Below are 24,671 nucleotides of genomic sequence, written 5' to 3'. Positions count from 1 at the left end.
TGAGTAGTGAGTCATGATTATTGATCTAGCTGCGATAGTATATCTGTAAGCAGTTGCACACACGCACGTCTCTGGTTTGTAGAATGATTTGTGAGGTTTGATTGATCTTTATGCGAATAACTGCATTTGTTGAGATGTTGCTTGTTGATTGGTTTAGTTATTTTATTGGGGATCGTTGCATTCATTTAGTTGTATTCATGCATTTTTATTTCTTGTTCTTTGAGTCTGTTTATACTTGAGGACAAGCACCGATTCAAGTTTGGGGTTATGTTGAGTGGCATTTATGACACTTTATTACGCTCTGTAAAGCTTTGAATTGGTGTATTTGTACTCGAGTTGTTGGTGTTTTAATGTGGTTTCGAGTGTTTTTGCATTTTCAAGCATTATCTAGGTAATCAGGTGAATTAGCATTGTTTTGGTGCTATTTTGGTGTTAAGGTGGTGTTGGAATAAACGCACTTGGAAGAACAGCTCAAATCAGCAAGGAAAATGAAGAAGTCAGAAGTTGATCCAGGGAGTCAGCGCGCCCGCGCTGTGATAGCGCGCGCCCGCGTCCGAAGTCCAGAAACTCAGCGCGCCCGCGCTGGTCAAGTGTGCGCCCGCGCTGGTCAAGCGTGCGCCCGCGCTGGTCAAGCGTGCGCCCGCGCTGGTCAAGCGTGCGCCCGCGCTGGTCAAGCGTGCGCCCGCGCTGGTCAAGCGTGCGCCCGCGCCATGTCGAGAACAGAAATCCTGATTCTATTGGGCTTTTGATCCATAAGAATTCTACTCTGTATGGGGCTGCTATATATACATAAATAAGTTCATTTTTTATAAGAAGACATACCAGAGCACAAGGAGAAGGCGTAAGAAGACCATTTTAGCACAATTCAACCAAGGCGAAGAAGATCTAGTTTAACTTGTGATTCTTTGTTTAAGTTGTAATGTTGGATGCTAGTTTTCTTATTCTTAAACCTATACTCTTGTTTTGTACTTTGTTTATTATTCATTTATAAAGACTACGTTTATTATACCATGCTTTCATCGGAACCCACGTTGATGATGAGTTCGATTATGGGCTAATCGTTATCGTGGGGTTCTAGCGGATTTATTTATGGATTTCTTTAGTTGATTTGTTTCGATGCCTTAGTGTTTGGTGATTATATGATATCACTACTAGAAAAAGTAGAATAGACATCGGCTAAAAACCGATGTCTATGAACAAAAAAATCTGATGTCTTCGTGGGTGATGTTAAAGACCCCCCATTTTACATCAGTTTTAAACTGATGTTAAAGAAGACATATAACATCAGTTTTTAAAAAAATTCAAATTTATAATACATATCTAATCTTCATATATTATCATACTATGATATTTTTATCAATTTAAACATATGTGAGATAAGCAAAAATTTCCATTTACCATTAAACTGATGTTACTAATACTAGTAACAACGGTTTTCAAGATAAACCGATGTAAACATAACTTTTGACATCGGTTATTTATTTCAAACTGATATCTATTGGTGACAAACTGATGTCTATAAAGCTTAATAACATCGGTTTTCTATTTTAAGATTTTTTTGTTGTAGTATTTAACATCGATTTTAATCGGTATTACTGATGTCAATGTTCAACTAAATCTGATGTATTAAGCTTTGGTAGACATCATATTCCACTGTAATGATGTTTATTCCTGTTTTATTAATGCAGGTTTGAAAAATATAGATACCAAAAATTTGTCAAACCAATGAACTACCAAAACCAATTGATTCATAATACCAGTTATCTATAAAATCTAACAACCAATATTCAAACATTCGGTACAACGGATTCATATAATCTAAACATCAAATACTACACATATGCATCCATCTATTCTACTATTGTCTATATAAAGAATTTGACTTGGTACCAGCAATACTAACAACGAAAACCAAACAGTTCTATCATATGCAGTCCTTGCTACAAACCAAACCTTGTCTAAGGTAGACCTGAAAAAATTATTTTACAACTAGTTTCCGGAAAATGAATCGATTCAAATAAAGGAAATGAGTTCATTCTGTACCTTTCCTTGATGTCTCATATTTAGTTGCAAGATTTTATTGGAGTGAAACTTCATTAGTGTTTCATTAGGCTTTGTCTATGGCATTCCATTCTCTTGGTCGACTAAGGGTACTTGTAAACTAAAATAAAGTCCACATTAACTAAATGGAACTTTATAGCAAAAATATGTTATATGGAGATGTTAGACATGTTACCAAACGTCCAAATAAAAATCTACCTATCAAACTTAATTTAGAAAAAGAAAAAGATGCTAAACTTAGAACTTGCATATGTCAATATTCTCTTGCTTAGAGAAGGATACATAGTGCTAATGCAAAATGTGCTTAAACAGCTTGTCCAATGGCCAGAGCGATTGAGACAACAATAAAACAATTAAAAAAAATTACCCAAAGCATTTAAGAAAAATGATGCTATTGCAACACTAATGCATATACATTTAATAAGATAAAGTTGGAGTTTATAAATTCACGAGAAAATGGACTGTCCTCTGTCGTTTTCATCCTCAATGGTATGCTTGGATTTTAATAGTAGTAATTTTTATATTAAAAAAACAAGAGTTTCGAAACTTTAACGAATATAAGAAGTGTGCAGCAATATAATTAGTAGTGATAGTATTAGTGTAACAGTGGAATTGAAGTCATTGACAAGAATTACAGCAGTACAACATACAGTGTCTTATGCTGAGAAATTGCAATTTATTACTCCAGCTAGCAATTAACAATAGTGTCTCCTGCTGCTATAGTTTGTTTGATTCCGTAGTAAAATCGAGACAGGTATGCGGATTCCACTATCCTAAAGATGCTCGACATGGGAGTATTATCCTCCCGTCTGCACTTTGGTTGGAATTAAGTTCACCAGACATGTTTAGAAGTTTCTGAGAGGCACTTGATAGCTACTTATTGTCCGTCTTCTAATGGTCCCTTAAAGTTACAATCTGTAATGTCTTTAAAGCATTAAACTTGAACTTGAAGAATGCTTATAGAAGTATTACCCTTGTCCAATCATATTACCGTTTGCAAAGTTGTTAGTTGCTTCAACTAGTGTGGATAAGCAAAAGTATGGCAGATGCAAATCTTCTTTTTGGCTCACTATATTGTGTTCTTTTGAACTGCTTTTAAAACTTCCTAATAGCAGACTTCATATATTAGAATATGCATACAAATTTGGACAACTTAACACAAATATATGGATTCAATTACCTTATGATTTTTTCAGCTTAAAGTTCTTCCTTATTTTCTATATACAAACTGCCAAAGTTAAACCCAGTAAACATACTCCTGCTGCTACTGATAAGCTAATTATGAGTGTAGCTCCAATCTTTGTCCTGTCTAAACAAAAACCCAGGTGAAGGTATAAAAAACACAGAGAGATTATTCTGTAATAAACTGAACCTTAAAAATTCCTCCATTTATCTTTTAAAAACTCTCTTAATTCAATAAATATTTACTTGAATCAGAGAAGGCGACCCTTATAAATAAATCTCGACCTCCGTCAGATACTTCTCTCATGTTCCCCATTACAGTTGAATTACAGCTAGTGCATAGTGGTTTGCGCCTTTCTATTTCAGATTCTTCTCAATTACCCGTATCTCATGTATACAGTGAAAGTAATAGACTCCGAACTATTATAACGTTAGCTATGACATATCATCTGTACATCATTTTTTGTGAAGAAGATGATAACAAAAGAAGCACATTTCAATACTTCTCGTGCAAAAATAAACATAAAGATTTAAAAAATCAATATTTATCATTGACCGAAACAAAAAACATTAATCAATCCACCCCATTACAAAGCTATGAGTTCTTGATAGCCTGATAGGATAGAGATACCAAACATGTGATCTAAAAATTTTGAAGCTCTGGCCTCATAGCTACCACAATAGCCGTGGTGGTATCATTTTCAGTTATCTGCCTAATTTCAGTTAACATTCCTATATAATTTCCCCCAGGATAATCAATGACCAAGTAAATCAAAACATGGAAGCTTCTTAATTGAATAGTAATTGACATCAGCAATGTCTTAACTGAAAAAACATATGCCCCCTGCCTTGATATAATATACATAAAGATAATTATACCAAATCAATACAAAAACACTTCGTGAGTTAACTATTAGATGTCAGTATTATGATATGTTTTAACCAAAATAATTTTTTTTAACACATACTCATAACTACACCAGAATTGGGAGCCTAGTCTCTACACTTAGTAAAAATACACCAAGAAACTGGAGAACATACTTTCTTTCACTAAAATAGCTTCCACAAATTACCCTAAAAGGTACTTTACACACTATATAAGGGAAAAAAGCGCATACCACAATCATCATCGTCATCAGTATCCCATTATCCCAGTATGGAGGTGAAGTCGAAGGTGATCCATTTTCCACATGCTCAGAATATCGCCACTCTGCAAATGCTTCACTGGATTGGCAACGTTGTTGCGCACTTGATATTCCCTCCAACGACCTTCCACTTCCAGACTCTTCACTTGCAGTCCCAGCCATTCCCACTAATACCCCCTGCAATAAAAACTCCCTCAACCCCAGCTACTAAACAAAACATCAAAGAAAATACATAAACTCAATTCACACCAATGGAATAGCATCAGTTTTCTCTTTCATATATTCATAAACAACTCTCCATTCAAATTCAAAGAGCGATTGAGACAATAATAAAACAATTAAAAAAATTACCCAATTTAGAGTAAGATGCTCAATCTAACATGAACAATTAAAGCAATTACTAAACTAATTAAAAAAATACAAAATTTGGGTTTCAAATTTAAACCCCCAATTCTAAAATTAGGGTTTGAATCTTACCGAATTCAAGTTTTAACCACCGACTTAGATTTAACCTCGATCTTAGCTTTAAACTCCGACTCGAACTTTAAACTCCGACTCGGACAACCTTTTACGACCCTTTAAATTTTGACGACCACATAGAGAGATAGAGAGAGGCAGAGAACACAGAGTGGGATTATTCGAGAGAGAGAGAGTTGTTCTTCAGTCGACAAAATTGAGAGAGGAAGGGGATGAGGTTTGGATTTATTTGGTTTTATGTTTTATGTTTTAAATTTAAAAGTGTATGAATTTTACTTCTAAATTTTATTTTAATGTTATATTGAAAAGAGGGGGATCTGTAACTTGAAATTTTGCCAAGGCAAAAAATGAGGGGGAATTTTTTAATAGGGAATGAATTATTTAGTTAAGGGGGGAAAGGGGGAGGCGCGCTTGTTAAATTTTTTAAAACAAACTTATAACATCGGCTGGTCTAAAAAAACTGATGTGTATCTTACAAAAAGACATCGGTTGAATAAAACCAATATAAAAAGCACCTTTTACATCGGTGCCAATAGCAACCGATGTTTAAGAGGCGATGTCTATTCTATTTTTTCTAGTAGTGTATCCTAGTATTGGTTGTGCGTATTCGTCTTATGAGCGTCGCGAACTTATAAGATCATGTGTTAATTCTTAATGAAGCAAAAGTGAATTTAAGGATTTAGAACTTGCCATGCTAGCATAGGTTCATGTGTTATTGTTATGCATGATTTGTGGGTAATTTTAACCATCTTACTCGCCCTATGTAATCACAATAGATAACTTGTGCATTAAACCATTATGTTGTCAAACTCTATAGACATATAGTGTCTCAATATAATTGGTGTTTATTCAGCTTCTATCTCTTTTGTGGATGTCTGGTAGTATGGTATTTGTGCAACGAAAGTTGGCGTTTATCAGTTTCGTGTTATCTGATTAGTGTCATCACCATTACATGCTAAGGTTAAGAACAAAGAGGCTATTGAATGAAGTATTTAATGAAGTTAGAATCCCATGTTTGTAATATATATTAATTCAACCATACTTATTCTCTTAGTTATAATTGTTAGCTTAAGTTTAGTTATAAACAATCTCAATCTTTTAATCGTCTTAGCATTAAATAATAGCCATATCATTATTGCATAAGTGCATAAATTACAAAGTTAACCTAAACCGGTCTCTGTGGGAACGAATATGATTTATATCTTATACTACTTGCGAACGCGTATACTTGCGTGAATTTTAACGCGTGTTTAGCGGCTAACATTCAACTCCTCCATTCCCAGATATTTAAAAGGCATATCAATCTTCCTCTTCCAGGGAGAAGCATTCAGAAATTGCAACTGCTCATCCCCTTCAATATCTTCACTATCAGAATTCCCCAACAAGGCCTTCTCTAAAGCAGCAGACCTTAGCAATTGATCGAGTTCTGAAGTAACCATAGAATATGAGAATATTCTTATCCTCCTTGAAATCAAGAATTATAAAATCAGCAGGGAAGATGAGTTTATCCATCTTGACCAAGCCATCCTCCACAATACCTCGCGGATATGTAATAGAACGGTCGGCCAACTGCAAAGTCATATAAGTAGGCTTTGGATCAGGCAAGTTCAACTTCTTGAAAATTGACAAGGGCATCAAATTGATGCTAGATCTCAAGTCACATAGACACTTGTCAAATGACACCTTTCCAATGGTGCATGGAGTAGTGAAGCTTCCAGGATCTTAAAGCTTCGGAGGCAAATTCTGTTGCAGCACAGCACTGCATTCCTCCGTGAGAGCAACGGTCTCTAAGTCATCAAGCTTCACCTTCCTAGAGAAAATACCTTTCATAAACTTTGCATAACTAGGCATTTGTTCAAGAGCTTCAGCAAAAGGTATGTTGATGTGAAGTTTCTTGAACACCTCCAAAAACTTCTTAAACTGTTTATCCAGCTTTTTCATCTACAGCCTCTTAGGAAAAGAAGGTGGAGGATAGATCTATTTCTCCCCTGTATTACCCTCAAGATGAGTGTGCTCAACAGTAGTCTTCTTTGGTTCCACTTCTACTTCCTTCTGCACTTCTTCTTCTTCAGCCTCAACTTCAAATTCTGGAGTCTTTGCTTTTTCAGGATTCACAACCTTACCAGACCTCAATGTAATTGCCTTAACATGCTCCTTAGCTTCCTTCTTTCCTGGTACTTCAGTATCGCTCGGAAGCGTGCCAGGTTAACGATTCAGTAATGCATTAGCAATTTGTCCAATCTGATTCTCCAAGATCTTGATAGACACGGCTTGGCTCTTGTACATGAGCCTCAACTCCTCCAATTCAGATTTTTCATTAGCTTGCGGTAGCTGTTGAAGTTGAAGTTGTTGTCTAGGGGCATATTGCGGTTGCTGAAAACCCGGAGGGGTTATACTGTTTTGTTGTGTATGATTGGTAAGATTGTTGTACCGCATTCTGATTATTACTCCAGCTGAAGTTAGGATGATTGCGATTATTAGGAGTATAAGTAGCTGGATCTTGTTGCTGTGATCTCTGAAAGTTGCTCACAAATTGAGCTGATTCGCTAGAAATAGCACACTGCTCAGTTTCATGTGCTCCCACACAAAGCTCACAAATACTAGTAATTTGATTAACTCCATAATTAGCCAAAGAATCCACTTTCATCGTCAAAGCTTAAAGTTGAGCAGCTAAAGCAGTAGCTGTATCCACTTCCAGAATTCCTGCGACCTTGCCTTGCAACATTCTTTGTGTAGGATTCTGGTATTCATTAGCTGCCATGAGCTCAATCAACTCATAAGTTTCATTATAGCTTTTGGCCCACAAGGCTCCACCAGACGCTACATCAAGCATAGGTTTAGACTGAGCGCCCAACCAATTGTAGAAACAAGTTATAATCATCCAATCAGGCATGTTATGATGTGGGCACTTCCTTAGCATCTCCTTATATCGATCTCAAGCCTCATACTGAGATTCTCCAGTTTATTGTGCAAACTGAGTAAGAGCATTCCTGATTACAGCAGTCTTTTCCATAAGAAAGAATTTAGTGAGAAACTTTTGAGCAACATCCTCCTATTTGGTGATAGACCCTGGTGGTAGAGAATGTAACCAGCACTTTGCTTTATCCCTCAGAGAAAATGGGAAGAGTCGCAGCTTGATAGCATAACTTACGGATCTATACCCCAACCCAACTTGCCCTGGATTTTAAATAGAACAAGTCACCCCATTGAACTTGAAAGTGTCATAGATCTCGATGAAATCCCTGATCTGCATGTTGGGGTCTTCTGTAGGAGAACCCTCAAACTGAACTGAGTTCTATATCATCTGAATCGTGCTTGAATTAATCTCAAAGATGTTAGCCGCGATGGCTGGTCTGATGATGCTTGCCTGAATATGATTGATCTTAGGCTGAGAATAGTCCATTAGAGCCTTAGGATTTTCTGCTTGATCTCCCATCACTATTAAAGTTGGTTCCTCGACTTTTTCTTCTTCTTCAACTTTCTCTTCATCCTCAAAAACTTCCCTTCGAATCACTACAGCTTCTTCCTCGGCTTGATCCAGAGTTCTCTTACGAGCCCGCGAACGCGTATGCATACGTGCTCGCTAGAGTACCTGAAACATGACAAGGAAAAGAGTAAGTAAGTAACAATATCCGAGTCAATGAACTTTAATGATCACTGATGACAAACGCATAAACTAAAACTTAACACCGAGTCCCCGGCAGCGGCGCCAAAAACTTGTTAGTCGCTAAACACGCGCTAAAATTCACGCAAGTATACATGTTCACAAGTAATATAAAATTATTTCTAGTTCATTCCCATAGGGACAGGCTTAGATTAACTTTGTGATTTATGCACTTATGCAACAATGATATGGCTATTATTCAATGCTAAGATGAATAATAAATTGGGTTTTGATTATAGTACGATTAACTATTGAGAATTATACTAGAGAACATAAACTAAAGAGATTAATTAGAGTTGAATAATATATAACACAAACATGGGATTCTAACTTCATTAAGTACTTCATTCAATAGCCTTTTCATTCTTACCCTTAACATGTAATGGTGATGACACTAATCAGATAACACGAAACTGATAAACGCCAACTTTCATTGCACGAATACCATATTACCAGACATTCACAAAAGAGATAGAAGCTGAATAGACACCAATTATATTGAGACCCTATATGTCTATAGAATTTGACAACGTAACGGTTTAATGCACAAGTTATCTATCGTGATTACATAGGGCAAGTAAGATGGTTAAAATTACCTACCAATCATGCATAACAATAACACATGAACCTATGCTAGCATGGCAAGTTCTAAATCCTTAAATTCACTATCGCTTCATAAAGAATTAACACACTATCTAATAAGTTCGCGACGGTCATAAGACAAATAAGCACAACCAATACTAGGTTATCATACAATCACCACACAGTAAGGCATCGAAACAAATCAACTAAAAAATCCATAAATAAATCCGCTAGAACCCCACGATAATGATTAGCCCATAATCGGACTCATCATCAACGTGGGTTTCGATGAAAGCATGGTATAATAAACGTAGTCTATATAAACGAATAATAAAAAAATTATGAAATCCAGAGTATTAGGTTCAATAAAACAAGAAACGAGCATCCAAGATTATAACTTAGAATAAAGATTCACAAGAATAAACAAAATCTTCTTCGACTTCATTGAATTGTGCTATAGGTCTTCTTGTCGTCTTCTCCTTCAGCTTCGTTACGTCTCTCCTTTGAAAAACGTCTCTTATTTAAGTTTATATAGCAGCCCATGCACAGTAGAAGTCCTCCAGTTAGAAGCCAAGTAAAATCAGGATTTTAACATCCCGACCCGGCACGGCCGCGCGCTTGATCAGTGCGGGCGCGCTGTGTCTCTGAAGTTTGGGCGCGGCCGCATGCTATGACAGCGAGGGAGCGTGCTATGACAGCGCGGGCGCGCTGGCTTCCTGGATAAAATTCTGCTTTCTATCTTTTCTTGTTGTAATGAGTTGGCTTCCCGAGCTTTATTCCTTGGACACCATCCTAACACCATATTAGCACCAAAACAATGATAATTCACCTGAACTCCAAATTAATGCATGAAATGCAAAAACACTAGAAAACACATTAAAACACCAACAACTTGAGTACAAATACACCAATTCAAAGCTTAATAGAGCGTTATAAAGTGTCATAAATGCCACTCAACATCTATTTAGCTTCTATCTCTTTTGTGAATGTCTGGTAGTATGGTATTCGTACAACAAAAGTTGGCGTTTATCAGTTTCGTGTTATCTGATTAGTGTCATCACCATTACATGCTAAGGTTAAGAATGAAAAGGCTATTGAATAAAGTATTTAATGAAGTTAGAATCCCATATTTGTGTCATATAGTATTCAACTCTTTTTAATCTCCTAGTTTATGTTCTTTAGTATAATCTTTTAGTTAATCTTAGTTAAACAATCTCAATTTGTTATTCGTCTTAGCATTGGATAATAACCATATTAGTGTTGCATACATACATTGATTGAAATTAACCTAAACCTATCCATGTGGGAACGAACTAGAATTTATTCTATATTACTTGTGATCGCGTATACTTGCATGAATATTAGCGCGTGTTTTAGCCCTAACAGGTTTTTGGCGCCGCTGCCGGGGATATCGGTGTTAATTTCTAGTTTATGTGTTTGTCATCATTGGTCGTTAAAGTTCAGTGACTCGGACATTGTTACTTACTTAATTCCTTATCGTGTTTCAGGGAACGTGCATGCATACACGTTCTCGGTCTCGTAAGAGGACATTGGATCAAGCTGAGGAAGAAGTTGTAGTCGAGGAGAAAGTTGAAGAAGAGATATTAGTTGAGAAAGAAAAAGAAGTTCTTCTTGAAATGGGATAACCAGAAGCGAATCCAAAGGCTTTGATGGACTACTCTCAACTGAAGATCGATGATATTCAGTATAGCATTATTCGATCAGCTATCTGAGCTAATACCTTTGAGATTAAGTCGAGAACGATTCAGATGATACAGAACTTAATTCAGTTTGGGGGTTCTCCGACAGAAGACCTCAACATGTACATCAGAGATTTCATCGAGATTTGCGACACTTTCAAGTTCAATGAAGTTTCTGAAAGATGCTATTAAGTTGAGGCTTTTCCCATTCTCTCTGCATGATAAAGCTAAGTGCTGGTTACATTCTCTACCACCGGGGTCTATCACCAAATAAGAGGATCTTGCTCAGAAATTCTTAACAAAATTATTTCTTATGGCGAAGACTACTGCAATCAGAAATGCACTTACTCAATTTGATCAGCAAACTGGAGAATCTTTATGCGAATACTTGGGATCGATATAAGGAGATGCTTAGGAAGTGTCCTCATCATGGGATGCCTGACTGGATGATCATTAACTGTTTCTATAATGGTTTAGGTGCTACTTCTAGACCTATGCTTGATGCAGCATCAGGAGGAGCTTTATGGGCTAAAAGCTACGATGAAGCTTATGAATTAATTGAACTGATGGCTGCTAATGAATACCAGAATCCTACTCAGAGACTATCTCGGGGAAAGGTATTAGGAATTCTGGAGTTGGATGCAGCTACTACTATAGCTGCTCAACTTAAGGCTTTGACGATGAAGGTGGATTCTCTGTCTAATTATGGAGTTAATCATATCACTAGTGTCTTTGAACTTTGTGATGGTGCCCATGAGACTGATCAGTGTGCCATTTCTAGTGAATCGGCTCAGTTCGTGAGCAATTTTCAGAGGTCGCAGTAACCTGTACCAGCCACATATCATCCTAACAACCGCAATCATCCTAACTTTAGTTAGAGCAACGCTCAGAATGCAGTCCAGCAGCCTTATCAGCAGTATCCAGCAAAGCAGTACAACCCCCTGGTTTTCAGCAACCGCCATATGCACCAAGGCAACAACTCCAGCTGCAACAGTCTAATGAAAAATCTGAATTGGAAGATTTGAGGCTCATGTGTAAGAGCCAAGCGGTTTCTATCAAGACCTTGGAAAATCAAATTGGATAAATTACCAATATCTTGTTAAATCGTTAACCTAGTACACTTCCTAGTGACACTGAAGTACCAAGAAAGAGGGAAGCTAAGGAGCAGGTAAAGGCAATTACATTAAGGTCTGAGAAGGTTGCAAATCCCGAAAACTCACAAGTTTCGGATGAAGAAGTTGTAGCTGAGAAAGAAGTACAAAAGGAAACTGAAGTGGAACCAAGGAAGACTAATGTTGAACACACTCCTCCTGAGGGTAATACAGGGGAGAAACAGATCTATCCTCCACCTCCCTTTCCTAAGAGGCTGCAGAAGAAAAAGTTGGATAAGCAGTTTGAAAAGTTTCTGGAGGCGTTCAAGAAACTTCACATAAACATACCTTTCGCTGAAGCTCTTGAACAGATGCCTAGTTATGCGAAGTTTATGAAAGGTATACTTTCTCGGATGGTGAAGTTGGATGACTTAGAGACAGTTTCTCTCCCGGAGGAATGCAGTGTTGTGCTGCAACAGAAGTTGCCTCCGAAGCTTAAAGATCCTAGAAGCTTCACTATTCCTTGCAATATTGGAAAGGTGACGTTTGACAAATGTTTATGTGACTTGGGAGCTAGCATCAATCTAATGCCTTTGTCAATCTTCAAGAAGTTGGACTTACCTGATCCAAAGCCTACTTATATGACTTTGTAGTTGGCCGATCGTTCTATTACTTATCCGTGAGGCATTGTTGAGGATGTTTTGGTCAAGATGGATAAACTCATCTTTCCTACTGATTTTATAATTCTTGATTTCGTAGAGGATAAGAAGATTCCCATAATCTTGGGAAGACCTTTCTTGGCGACTGGTCGAACCTTGATTGATGTGCAGAAGGGTGAGCTAACCATGAGAGTGCTGGATCAGGATATGACTTTTAATGTGTTCAATTCCATGAAGTTCCCTACGTAAAATGAGGAGTGCTTAAAGGTGGAGTTGGTGGAGTTGGTGGATTTTGTGGTTACTTCAGAACTTGATTAATTGCTAAGGTCTAATGCCTTAGAAAAGGCCTTGTTGGGGAATTCTGATAGTGAAGATGATGAAGGTGATGAGCAGTTGTAATATCTGAATGCTTCTCCCTGGAAGAGGAAGATGGATATGCCTTTTGAATCTCTTAGAATAGAGGAGCTAAACAAATCTCCCAAACGCCTCAAGCCATCTATTGAGGAAGCTTCTACACTTGAGCTTAAGCCATTACCCGATCACTTATGGTATGCTTTTTTAGGTGATGTATTTACTTTGCCTGTTATTATAGCATCTGACCTTTCAGGTAGTGATGAGGAAAAACTCTTAAGAATTCTGAGATAATTCAAATCGATAATTGGTTGGACGATAGCAGATATTAAGGAAATCAACCCTTCTTATTGTATGCATAAAATTCTACTAGAGGAAGGTAGCAAGCCTACTGTTGAGAAACAAAGAAGGCTAAATCTGATCATGAAAGAAGTTGTAAAGAAGTAAATTCTCAAATGGCTGGATGCAGGGATCATCTATCCCATTTTTGACAGTTCTTAGGTGAGTCCAGTTTAGTGTGTGCCAAAAAAAGGAGGTATCACTGTTATTGCTAATGAAAAGAATGAGCTCATTCCTACTCGAATAGTCACGGGGTGGAGAGTTTGCATGGATTACAGGAAGCTGAACAAGGCCATGATAAAGGATCACTTCCCTCTGCCGTTTATTGATCAGATGCTTGATAGATTGGCTGGGCATGAGTACTATTGTCTTCTGGATGGCTATTCGGGCTATAATCAGATTTGCATTGCTCCGGAAGATCAGGAAAAGACTACTTTCACTTGTCCATTTGGAACTTTCACTTTTAGAAGAGTTTCTTTTGGATTGTATGGGGCACCGACCACATTTCAGAGATGTATGATGGCTATCTTCTCTGACATGATTGGTCAGAATTTGGAGGTGTTCATGGATGATTTCTCTATATTTGGTGATTTATTTGATGAGTGCTTGCAGATTCTTGGCGAGATTCTTAAAAGGTATGTTGAGACCAATCTGGTTCTCAACTGGGAGAAAAGTCACTTTATGGTGCGACAGTGCATTATTCTTGGTCACAAGGTCTCTAGTGAGGGTCTTGAGGTGGACAAGGCCAAGGTGGGGGTCATTGAAAATCTTCCTCCACCAATTTCTGCTAAGGGAGTTCGCAGCTTTCTTGGTCATGCGGGTTTTGTATAGGCGGTTCATCAAGGACTTTTCAGAAATTTCTAAACCTTTTGTGCAATCTTCTGGAAAAGAATGTCCCTTTCAAGTTTGATGACGAGTGCCTAGCTGCTTTCGAGTTCTTGAAGAAGAGTTTAATCACAGCACCTGTCATAACTGCACATGATTGGAATGAACCTTTTGAGATGATATGCGATGCAAGTGACTATGCAGTTGGAGCAGTTCTTGGGCAGAGAAAGAATAACATATTTCATGTGGTCTACTATGCTAGTAAGACCCTAAATGGTGCTCAACTGAATTATACTACTACGGAGAAAGAACTTCTGGCTATTATCTACGATTTTGAGAAGTTTCGATCTTATTTGCTTGGGACGAAGATGACAGTTTTCACTAATCACGCTGTAATTCGATATCTCGTCTCGAAGAAGGACTGGAAGCCTAGATTGATTAGATGGGTTCTTTTGCTTCAGGAGTTTGAATTAGACATCAGGGACAGAAAAGGTACTGAGAATCAAGTTGCTGATCATCTTTCGCGTTTGGAAGATCCAAGTGCAACTTCACAGGATAAGACATTGATAAACGAGTCTTTTCCCGATGAGCAGCTGTTTGGAGTGCAAGAGGAAGAATTATGGTTTGCAGACATTGTGAACTACCTTGTGAGTAATATCATGCCTCCAGACTTGTCGTACGCTCAAAGGAAGAAGTTTCTTCATGAGGTGAAATGGTACATGTGGGATGAACCATATATGTTTAGGCAAGGAGCTGACCAAATCATCAGGAGATGTATTCCGTACAGCGAAACGGGGGGAATCTTGCAAGACTGTCATTCTACTGTTTATGGAGGCCACTATGGTGGAGAGAAGACGGCAGCTCGGGTCCTTCAAGCGGGATTCTTCTGGCCTATATTATTTAGGGATGCGCATCACTTTGTTTTGAAGTGTGATCGATGCAAGCGTGTGGGTAATATGTCCAAGAGGGATGAGATGCCTCTTAATGTGCTTCTCGAGGTTGAAGTCTTCGATGTTTGGGAAATCGACTTCATGGGGCCGTTTGTCTCATCTTGCAATAATCAGTATATCTTGTTGGCGGTCGATTATTTGTTAAAATGGGTTGAAGTCAATGTTTTTCCGACAAATGATGTGAAGGTAGTGCTTAATTTTCTTCATAAGCAGATATGCACACGATTTGGGACTCCAAGAGTCATAATCAGTGACGAGGGATCGCATTTTTACGATCGCAAGTTCACTGCCTTGATGAACAGCCTACCATCCTCATACTAATGGTCAAGCTGAGGTGTCTAACAGGGAGATCAAGCATATTCTAGAGAAAGTTGTGTGTCCATCAAGGAAGGATTGGTCATTAAAGCTTGATGAAGTTGTTTGGGCATATAGAACAGCATACAAGACTCCGTTGTTAAGTTGGTTTATGGTAAGGGGTGTCATTTTCCTGTGGAGCTCGAGCATAAAGCATATTGGGCTTTGAAGAAGTTGAACCTTGATTTGGATGCAGCTGGTAAGAAGAGAATTCTTCAATTGAATAAACTCGATGAATTTCGGCTTCAAGCGTATGAAAACAACAAAATGTACAAGGAGAAAGTCAAGAGGTGGCATGATTGGGGTCTAGTGCTCAAGTCATTTGTGTCGGGACAACAAGTTCTGTTATTTAACTCTCGTCTCCATCTTTTTTTTGGGAAATTGAAGTCGAGATGGTCAGGGCCGTTAATAATCAAAATTGTGTTTCCGCATGGAGCTGTGGAGATTTTTGAGAATGATCCAGGCCAAGCATTCAAGATAAATGGTCAGAGGTTGAAGCACTACTATGGGGATACGGCAAGCCGTGAAGTGGTTAGTGCCATTGCATTGTCTACTTGATCTCGATATTCTACGTCAAGCTAGCGACGTAAACCAAGCGCTTCTTGGGAGGCAACCTAAGTTTGTTGTACATTAGTAGGTAGAGGAAGCAGAAAGAAAAGAGAAAAACATAAAAAAATCGGATAAACAAAAAAATCCAGGGCCAATTACAGTAGCACGGCGCGCCCGCGCTGAGGAGCGGGACGGCCGCGCTGTTTTTCCAGTAACTGGGCACGCCCGCGCTGATCTGGCGCGCAGCCACACTGAATTGACAAAAACTAGGCACGCCGAGGTGGCGCGCGGCCGTGCTGGGTCCCTGTTTCGAAAAAAATATAAGGCAGAAAAAAGAGAAAAATCAGGGTCTTTCAAACAAAATCAATTCCCACCCGATTTTTACTCTTCCACATCCCAAATTTCCCTATCCAAATCAAACCCATTATTCCCATTATTCCTATAATCAATTCCCACTCCTTTTCCATAACTAATTCTCTCCCAATCTCCTATATATACACACACTTATACACAAACTTCTCCATCACTTCTCAAAACTCTCAAACACACAATCTCTATTACAAACTTTTATTCTCTCAATCTCTTTCAATCTCAATGGCACCAAAATGACAGAACTCAAGTAAACAGTAGCACCACCGATTCTTTGAGTACAGGTGGTGTGAGACCTAGGTTTTCAACTCCCGAGGCTGAGGCGGAGTATGTGAGGCTACTTTCGAAGTTTATAGCCAAACAGCGTGGTTTTCTGCCATCGGGGAAAGATGGTAAGTTGTTGGAGATGATCTTGGAGATGGGTTGGGTTATTTTCTGCAAGACACCTGCAGATGTGCCCATGAGTGTGGTGCGTGAGTTTTATGCTAATGCTAAGGCGGAGAAGAACGGTTTTACGGTGGTGAGAGGGATGACGGTGGACTATAGTGCTGAGGCGATTCGTAGGGTGATTGAGCAGCCCGAGAGGAAGGAGGAGCAGGAGAATTGGAATGAGAAAACTCTGGAGGATTTTAACTTGGATTTGATTGTTGCTACCCTGTGTGTTCCTGAGACTCATTGGAAGTTCAAGAAGGGCATGAATGAGTACACCGCGTTCCCTGCTTCATGCATGGACAGGTTTGCACGTGGATGGAAATTTTTTATTTATGCTAATATCATGCCATCTTCTCACGTGCATGAGATTACTGTGGAGCGTGTGCGTTTGTTGTGGGGTATTCTGCAGGGAGACTATGTGGATCTTGGGATGGTTATCCATCAAGGTATTCTGAGGTTTTTGCGAGGGAGTACTACGGGTTCGATACCCTATGCGTCCATTGTGACGAAGTTATGCATAGCGGTTGGCGTTCATTGGCCCGCACATGAGCAGCTGTAGCTCCCTAGTGCTCCGATTGATAGTTTGACGTTGTTGAATATGACAGGGTGGTATGGTGGGAAGCCCGATCCTAAGGGGCTTGATTATTCTTATGACCATCTGCCAGGTGGAAGGCCAGCGGATCAGACTTATGTTGGTGGAACTTTGCAGGCTTGGCGAGCAGCATGGAGAGCTCAGTTGGGAGAGGAGGATGGTCCTTCGGGATCGCAGCAGCAGCAGCAGCAGCAGGAGGAAGCACAGGGCAGTGCTGGTTTAAGTACGAGGCAGTATAAGCGTTTAGCTAGGAGGATGGATGCAATGCATGACATTCATAGCAGGTTTGCACATGACCTCACCCAGGCGTTGGGGACTGCTTTCAGAGCCACGGGATTTGATATACAGTGGCCAGTATTCGGTGAGGACTCGGTGTATCCACCTACAGGCACTCCTGACACTCCACCCCTTGAGGGTGATGATCCTGGTTATGATTAGGTATGCCTGATTCCTTGTTATTACCTTCACTGAGGATAGTGAATATTTTAAGTTTGGGGGTAGTAGTTAAAGATTTATGTGTTTTGTGTGAGTCGCATATAGTTTGCATATTCATGCTAGTTTAGTTCATATAGTTGCATATTTTCCATGTAGTAGTTTTTTTTCATTTTTTGTAGTTTTTTATAATAGTTGTTCATATAATTTCATGCATTTGCATAATAACATGATCTCTTAGATGATTTTGCTAATTGATTTGTGATATCGATGTTAGTGTAGTGATGTCGTGTTTACAAATGTTAAGTCTTGTTGAATTGATTTGCATGCTAGAGACAATTGTATTTGACTAAGTCTTATAGGTTGCTTGAGGGTTAGATCATGGTCATGGTTTATTTATTTGTCGAGGTTTAATCGCTTGTTTATATTTAGAATTTAGGATATTCTCCTAATAATAAAATAACATAGATATTTAAAAAATTGGAGAAAATTGGATTTCATTGCTAGTTTTTGTGGCTAGGTGTCAAATGGCGAGTAGCCGACTCATTTTATATGAGTAGTCTAGGGTTGAACGAGATGGAGCGGAATGCACTCGTTCAGAAATTTATGAAAAAAGAAGAAAAAAAAAGAAAAATATATGTATTATGCATAATTGATTTAATACTCGAGTTATTAAGTTCTTAGGGGACTTTGTGCCTAGTGACCTAAGGCTTTTTATAGTCTGGGATCCACTAACCTAACGCTTGCTACATGGGTATTATTGTATAAGTCTTTTGTGGACCTCACTCATTGCACGGTCAAATAAGCATATTTTTTGTTGATTTTGTGTTAGCAATAAAAGCATGAATTCATGTAAAACTCTGATATAAGAATTAAAGTGTTAAAAGTTATTTTGACTCTAACTTTTATTCTATTAATAACCTTGCGATTGTTTTGATGAGTAGTTAGTCATGATTATTGATCTGGTTGCGATAGTATATCTGTAAGCATTTGCACATACGCACGTTTATGGCTTGTAAGTTGATTTGTAAGGCTTGATTGATCTTTGTGCGAATAACTGCATTTGTTGAGATATAGCTTGTTGATTGGTTTAGTTATTCTATGGGGATCATTGCATCCATGTAGTTTACATTCATGCATTTTTATTTCTTATTCTTTGAGTCTGTTTATGCTTGAGGACAAGCATCGGTTCAAGTTTGGGGGTATGTTGAGTGACATTTATGACACTTTATAATGCTCCGTAAAGCTTTGAAATGGTGTTTTGTACTCAAGTTGTTAGTGTTTTTAACATGTTTTTGTAGTGTTTTTGCATTTCAGGCATTTATCAAGAATACAGGTGAATTAGCAATGTTTGGATGCTAATTTGGTGTTAGGAAGGTGTCTAGAATAAAAGCTCGTGAAAAGATCATCTCAAATCAGCAAGAAATGAAAGAAGTCAGAATTTTCTCCAGAGAGACGGCGCGCCCACGCTGTGATAGCGCGCGGCCGCGCCAGGATGGCAGAATGTCAGTGCGCTCACGCTGGTCAAGCGCGCGGCCGCGCGAGGTCGAGAAATGAAATCATGTTTCTCATTGAATTTTGATCCGTTAGACTTCTAATCTGCATGGGTTGCTATATATACATAACTTATGTTCGTTTTTCATAAGAAGACGTACCAGAGCTTAAGGAGAAGGCGTAAGAAGACCATAAAGCACAATTCAACCAAGGCGAAGAAGATCTAGTTTATTCTTGTGATTCTTTATTTTAAGTTGTAACTTTGGATGCTAGCTTTCTTATTCGTGAACCTTTACTCTTATTTTGTACTTGGCTTTATTCAGTATAAAGACTACGTTTATTATACCATGCTTTCATCGGAACCCACATTGATGATGAGTCCGATTATCGGCTAATCGTTATCGTGGGGTTCTAACGAATTTATTTATGGATTTCTTTAGTTAATTCGTTTCGATAGCTTAGTGTGTAGTGATTGTATGATAACCTAGTATTGGTTGTGCTTATTCGTCTTATGAGCGTCGCGAACTTATAAGATAGTGTGTTAATCTTTAATGAAGCGAAAGTGAATTTAAGGGTTTAGAACTTGTCATGCTAGCATAGGTTCATGTATGTGATATGCATGATTCGTAGGTAATTTTAACCATCTTACTTGCCCTATGTAATCACGATAGATAACTTATGTATTAAACCGTTATGTTGTCAAATTCTATAGACATATAAGCTCTCAATATAATTGGTGTATATTCAGCTTCTATCTCTTTTATGGATTTCTAGTAGTATGGTATTCGTACAACGAAAGTTGGCGTTTATCAGTTTCGTGTTATCTGATTAGTGTCATCACAATTACATGCTAAGGTTAAGAATGAAAAGGCTATTGAATAAAGTATTTAATGAAGTTAGAATCCCATGTTTGTGTCATATAGTATTCAACTCTTTTTAATCTCCTAGTTTATGTTCTTTAGTATAATCTTTTAGTTAATCTTAGTTAAACAATATCAATTTGTTATTCGTCTTAGCATTGGATAATAACCATACTAGTGTTGCATACATATATTGATTGAAATTAACCTAAACCTATCCATGTGGGAATGAACTAGAATTTATTCTATATTACTTGCGATCGCGTATACTTGCGTGAATACTAGCGCGTGTTTTAGCCCTAACACATATGTGTTTAGAGACTTTAATGGCAAACTGGTCAGACGGGACAGGTTTAACTCATCTAATGAACAAAGATTTTCACGGCATGGGTAAGTCACATGTGAAGAAAATCATGTGTTAATGTATTGTCTCGCTTATTTTATAGATTATATGACCAATTTTTTAATTTTGAGTTCTTACATACTTATACGGCATATACTGAGTATGTTTGGATTTGGTCTATTGGTTAGTAATTGTTTGGAGGTGCAACCATTTCAAATCATGTTCAGAAGAGGTGTATTCTCTAACTTTACGCAAAGTTTCAAATTCACAAAGAAAGATTTCGTCCCCATGAACAATCATAGGACGATCATAAGAATCACTGTATGTACTAATAACATCTCCAACCCTTCTAATCCATTATGTAAATTTGACGTGGCAGCCATAAAATACAGAATTGAAGAAGATGTTTCATCTCATCTCCAACGCGGCTTACACTTTATGTAAAAAATTTACACTTTTGTATACGAGTTCTCCTTATCTACTAGAATCTCTCATTCTATAAAATTGAACACCTAGACTCCCGCCTCTTCAGCTTCATTTTTCCTCTTTTTAATTACCAACAAAATCTTGAGCAACTTCCATTTATGCTTTAGGGGTCATTTGGTTCAAGATTTGGTATCAGGTTGTAATCAGTAATCGGGTTAGAATGATATAGGGATCAAGTATCATATCTGATATCATGTGTTTGGTTGAGTATTGGAATTAATATTTTTACTTTAGAATATTTTAAGTCGATAAATTTAATTTTATTATAAATAATAATTTTATTATTATTTTAAAATATTTTTGGTTCATAGATTTATTTTAGTATTAAACAATTACATTTAATTGCTTAAACATAAATTAAAATAATAGAATTAATTTGATACTCATACCACTCCCTCGTACCCACCTCCCCACTTTGGTATGAAAAACTCATATTTTGGGGGTTCAAGAAATCGGTATCAAATTCATTTTTTCTGAACCAAACACGAGGTATGGGATTGGATTGGAATGATTAAAAGCCATACTTGATTTCAGAATTCGGCGAATTAAACAACCCCTTAAAGAATTAATTATTTTAAATTATAGTACATACTATAGAGAATATACAGAGAATATTATTGGAGCAAATTACCTTTTTGCTTCTTTATAATTTAGAAAACTGTTACTATATATTAATTTTTCTAACCATTATGCAAAATGGAGGTGGAGATGCTAGGGATGGCAATCGGGTCAGGTATTACAAATCCAAATCCAAACTCGAAAATTTTATTCATACCCGAACCCGGCCCGAACCAGACAAATACCCGAAAATGAATAACCCAACCCGATCTATCGGATTCGGGTATACCCGAAACCCGAATTTTTTTTGAATTGGATATTCATACCCGAACCCGAAATCCGAACGCGGACCTGAAATCTGAAAATTTGTATAATTATTGATATTGCAAGTACTTGGGATCAAACACGCGACTTGCGGAGAAAGAGTTTTAACGTGTTATCTTCAACCACTCCACCACATCATGAATTGTGTTATTATAATTATATCAAATATTTAATATATCAACTTAATTGATACCCATTTTTTTAGATTTATCACTAAAAGATGTTTTGTTAACCTTATAAACTTTATCACCCGTTTAAATGATTGAATAATTATATTTTATTGAACTTTATAATTAGTTAATTTTTAACATAAATATAAAAAAATATGTTCTAAAAATTATATAATAATATGAATATTGTATATTATATAAAATAATATATATATAAATAATATTATAATGTGTAATATATATAATTGTAATATATATATAAAGGGTAGCACTCTATGAAAAATCCTCTTATATAGAGGATCGTGGAGAACCATTATTAAAAAATATGAAATATATAATTTATTTCATTTTTTATCATAATTTGTTACAAAATTTAATAACCAAGTTAAAAACCGATGATACAAATTTTTTTTATTTAAAAATCATTGAAATTTAAAGAAAAAATTTAAATTGGTTTTATAGCAGAATCAAAGTATAATCACACTTATTAAAAAATATTCAAGTGTAGAATCAAATTTAAAATCAAATATTTTTTAAATTTTAATTGTTAATTTTTTTTATTATATTCAAATATAATTATTATTCTAGATTATCATCGAATTTTATAATCTTTTAATATAAAATTTTACAATTTGTGATAGGACACTATAATAAAATTAATGGTTCTCCACAGTTTTTCCATATAAGATGGTTCTCCATGGTTTAAAGGCCGATATATATATATATATATATATATATATATATATATATATATAATTCGGGTTTTTTTTGGATTTCGGGTTTGGATCGGGTTCGGATAGAATTTCGGATTTCGGATCGGGTTTCGAATCGGTATATCTAATATCCAAATCCAAATCCAAAAAATTTCGAATTTAAAAATTAAATTCATATCCAAATACAAATCCAAAAAATCGGGTTCGGTAAATCCAAATTCGGGTTTCGGATCATGTCTCCGTTGGATCGGATTATTTTACGTTTTTTCTTAGGAGATGCTCTACATGCATGGTTGGGTATTCTGACTTGTTTGGGCCACACAGCCCATTCTACATTTGAAAGACTGCTTGGCAAAAACAGAAAACGCTACTATTTAGGTTATAACGAGAAAGAAAGATTTGTTAACTCGCATTTTTTTGGGCACAGCACAACCCAGCCCTTTTTGGCTTTCTTGAATATCAAAATTGATATAACAATTTTGTAACTTTTAATTTTACAATTTTTTTTATCTTAATGCTCCTGAGTAGTACACCCCTAGATACACGGATCGGGTTAGGCGGGTTGTGAGAATTTAGCAACCCAACCCAATTAATTCGGATTTTTAAAATTTTAACTCAATCCAATTAATTCGGGTTTTCAAAATTTTAACCCTACCCAAACCGTTTAAATTTGTAACTCAAACCAATTTGTGTACTTCGGTTTGGTTCGGTTTGGTTCGGTTTGGATCGGTTTGATCAGTTTATTAAATATACAAAATTAATATAAAAAATTATAATAAAACATAAGGTTTCAAAATTTAAAACACTTGAAAATAGTTCAAAATAATATTACAATCCTCCATATTGAATAGTCTTAAACATTTAATTTTCGACATCAAAAATACTAATAATATTGCTTACGCTTTAAATATTGGAATGAATTATAAATTAAAAAAATATAATACTAATCAAACATCTATTATTATTACGAAATGAACTATTAACACAGAGGTTATAAGTTACATTTAGAGTTAAAGATATATGGATCTATGTAGCCTAAACATAATTTTGGATTAACTTATTAGCATGTACATATATATTTTAATCGGGTTGGGTTGGATTGGTTTAAAATTATCAAAAACCATATCCAACCCAATTAAATCGGGTTGACATTTTTTCAACCCAACTATATATCGGGTTAAAAAAAATCGGTTTGGTTCGGCCGAAATAGGGTCAGTTTGGATTGGTCAGGTTGGCCAAACCGTATACACCCCTAGGCCTAGATAAGTACAAAAGGCTTTTTAATACACATATTAATGTATGCGAGATATATCTGTAATTACATATATTAATTAAAAAAAACTAATTTTATCCGTAAAATATAATATGTACTCATATAACTCACATGAGTACGTACTTAGTGGCATTTTTCATTTTTTTTATTATTGTGTAAAAGTTGTAAATGTTGTCATATTGATATTATGTTAATTTTTAAATTTGTACTTCAATTTTTTTTCCTTTTACCAATTTTTATTTCAATATTCATATTTTAAAATTGTCTTTTTAATTTTTAAACATGTATTTAAAATCTTATATTAAAAAACTTTCTATTTAAAATAAATATAACTCATAAGTTATTAGTACCGAACAAGAATAAGCTTAATATGAAGTCATAAGTTATGTTTTTGATATCCATTCTTCCTAATGTATGCAAAAACCTACAGATCCTTTGTTTCCAAGTCCATCCTTCCTAATGTATGCAAAAACCTGTAGATCCTTTGTTTCCAAATAATATATGCAAAACCCAAAGAAAACACGCCCCCTACCCCTCCAATTTCATGATCCTCATGGACTAAACCCTCACTTTGCTTGCATTTAGATATAAAGAGGAAATGGTTTACTGTCTGCAGTATTCTGTTGGCTTCTCCGGTATTGAAATCATTACAGGGGTAAAGGAAATCAGGTCTCAGAAGTCACATTTACAGAAATG

The 24,671-nt window shown here is 36.6% G+C and overlaps 2 non-coding genes across 2 annotated transcripts; one reads left to right on the top strand and one right to left on the bottom strand.

The window, feature by feature from the left end:
- Positions 1-7,756: 7,756 nt before the first annotated feature.
- LOC141694019 (small nucleolar RNA R71) lies at positions 7,757-7,863 on the top strand. Its single transcript, XR_012563352.1, has one exon. It is a non-coding gene; the product is annotated as a small nucleolar RNA R71 (small nucleolar RNA).
- Positions 7,864-11,139: 3,276 nt separating this feature from the next.
- LOC141694856 (small nucleolar RNA R71) lies at positions 11,140-11,247 on the bottom strand. The gene has a single exon (XR_012564138.1). It is a non-coding gene; the product is annotated as a small nucleolar RNA R71 (small nucleolar RNA).
- Positions 11,248-24,671: the final 13,424 nt, after the last annotated feature.

Source organism: Apium graveolens, chromosome 10 (assembly GCF_009905375.1).
Source record: "Apium graveolens cultivar Ventura chromosome 10, ASM990537v1, whole genome shotgun sequence".
Taxonomy (NCBI): domain Eukaryota; kingdom Viridiplantae; phylum Streptophyta; class Magnoliopsida; order Apiales; family Apiaceae; genus Apium; species Apium graveolens.
This window is presented reverse-complemented; position numbering and strand designations above follow the sequence as displayed.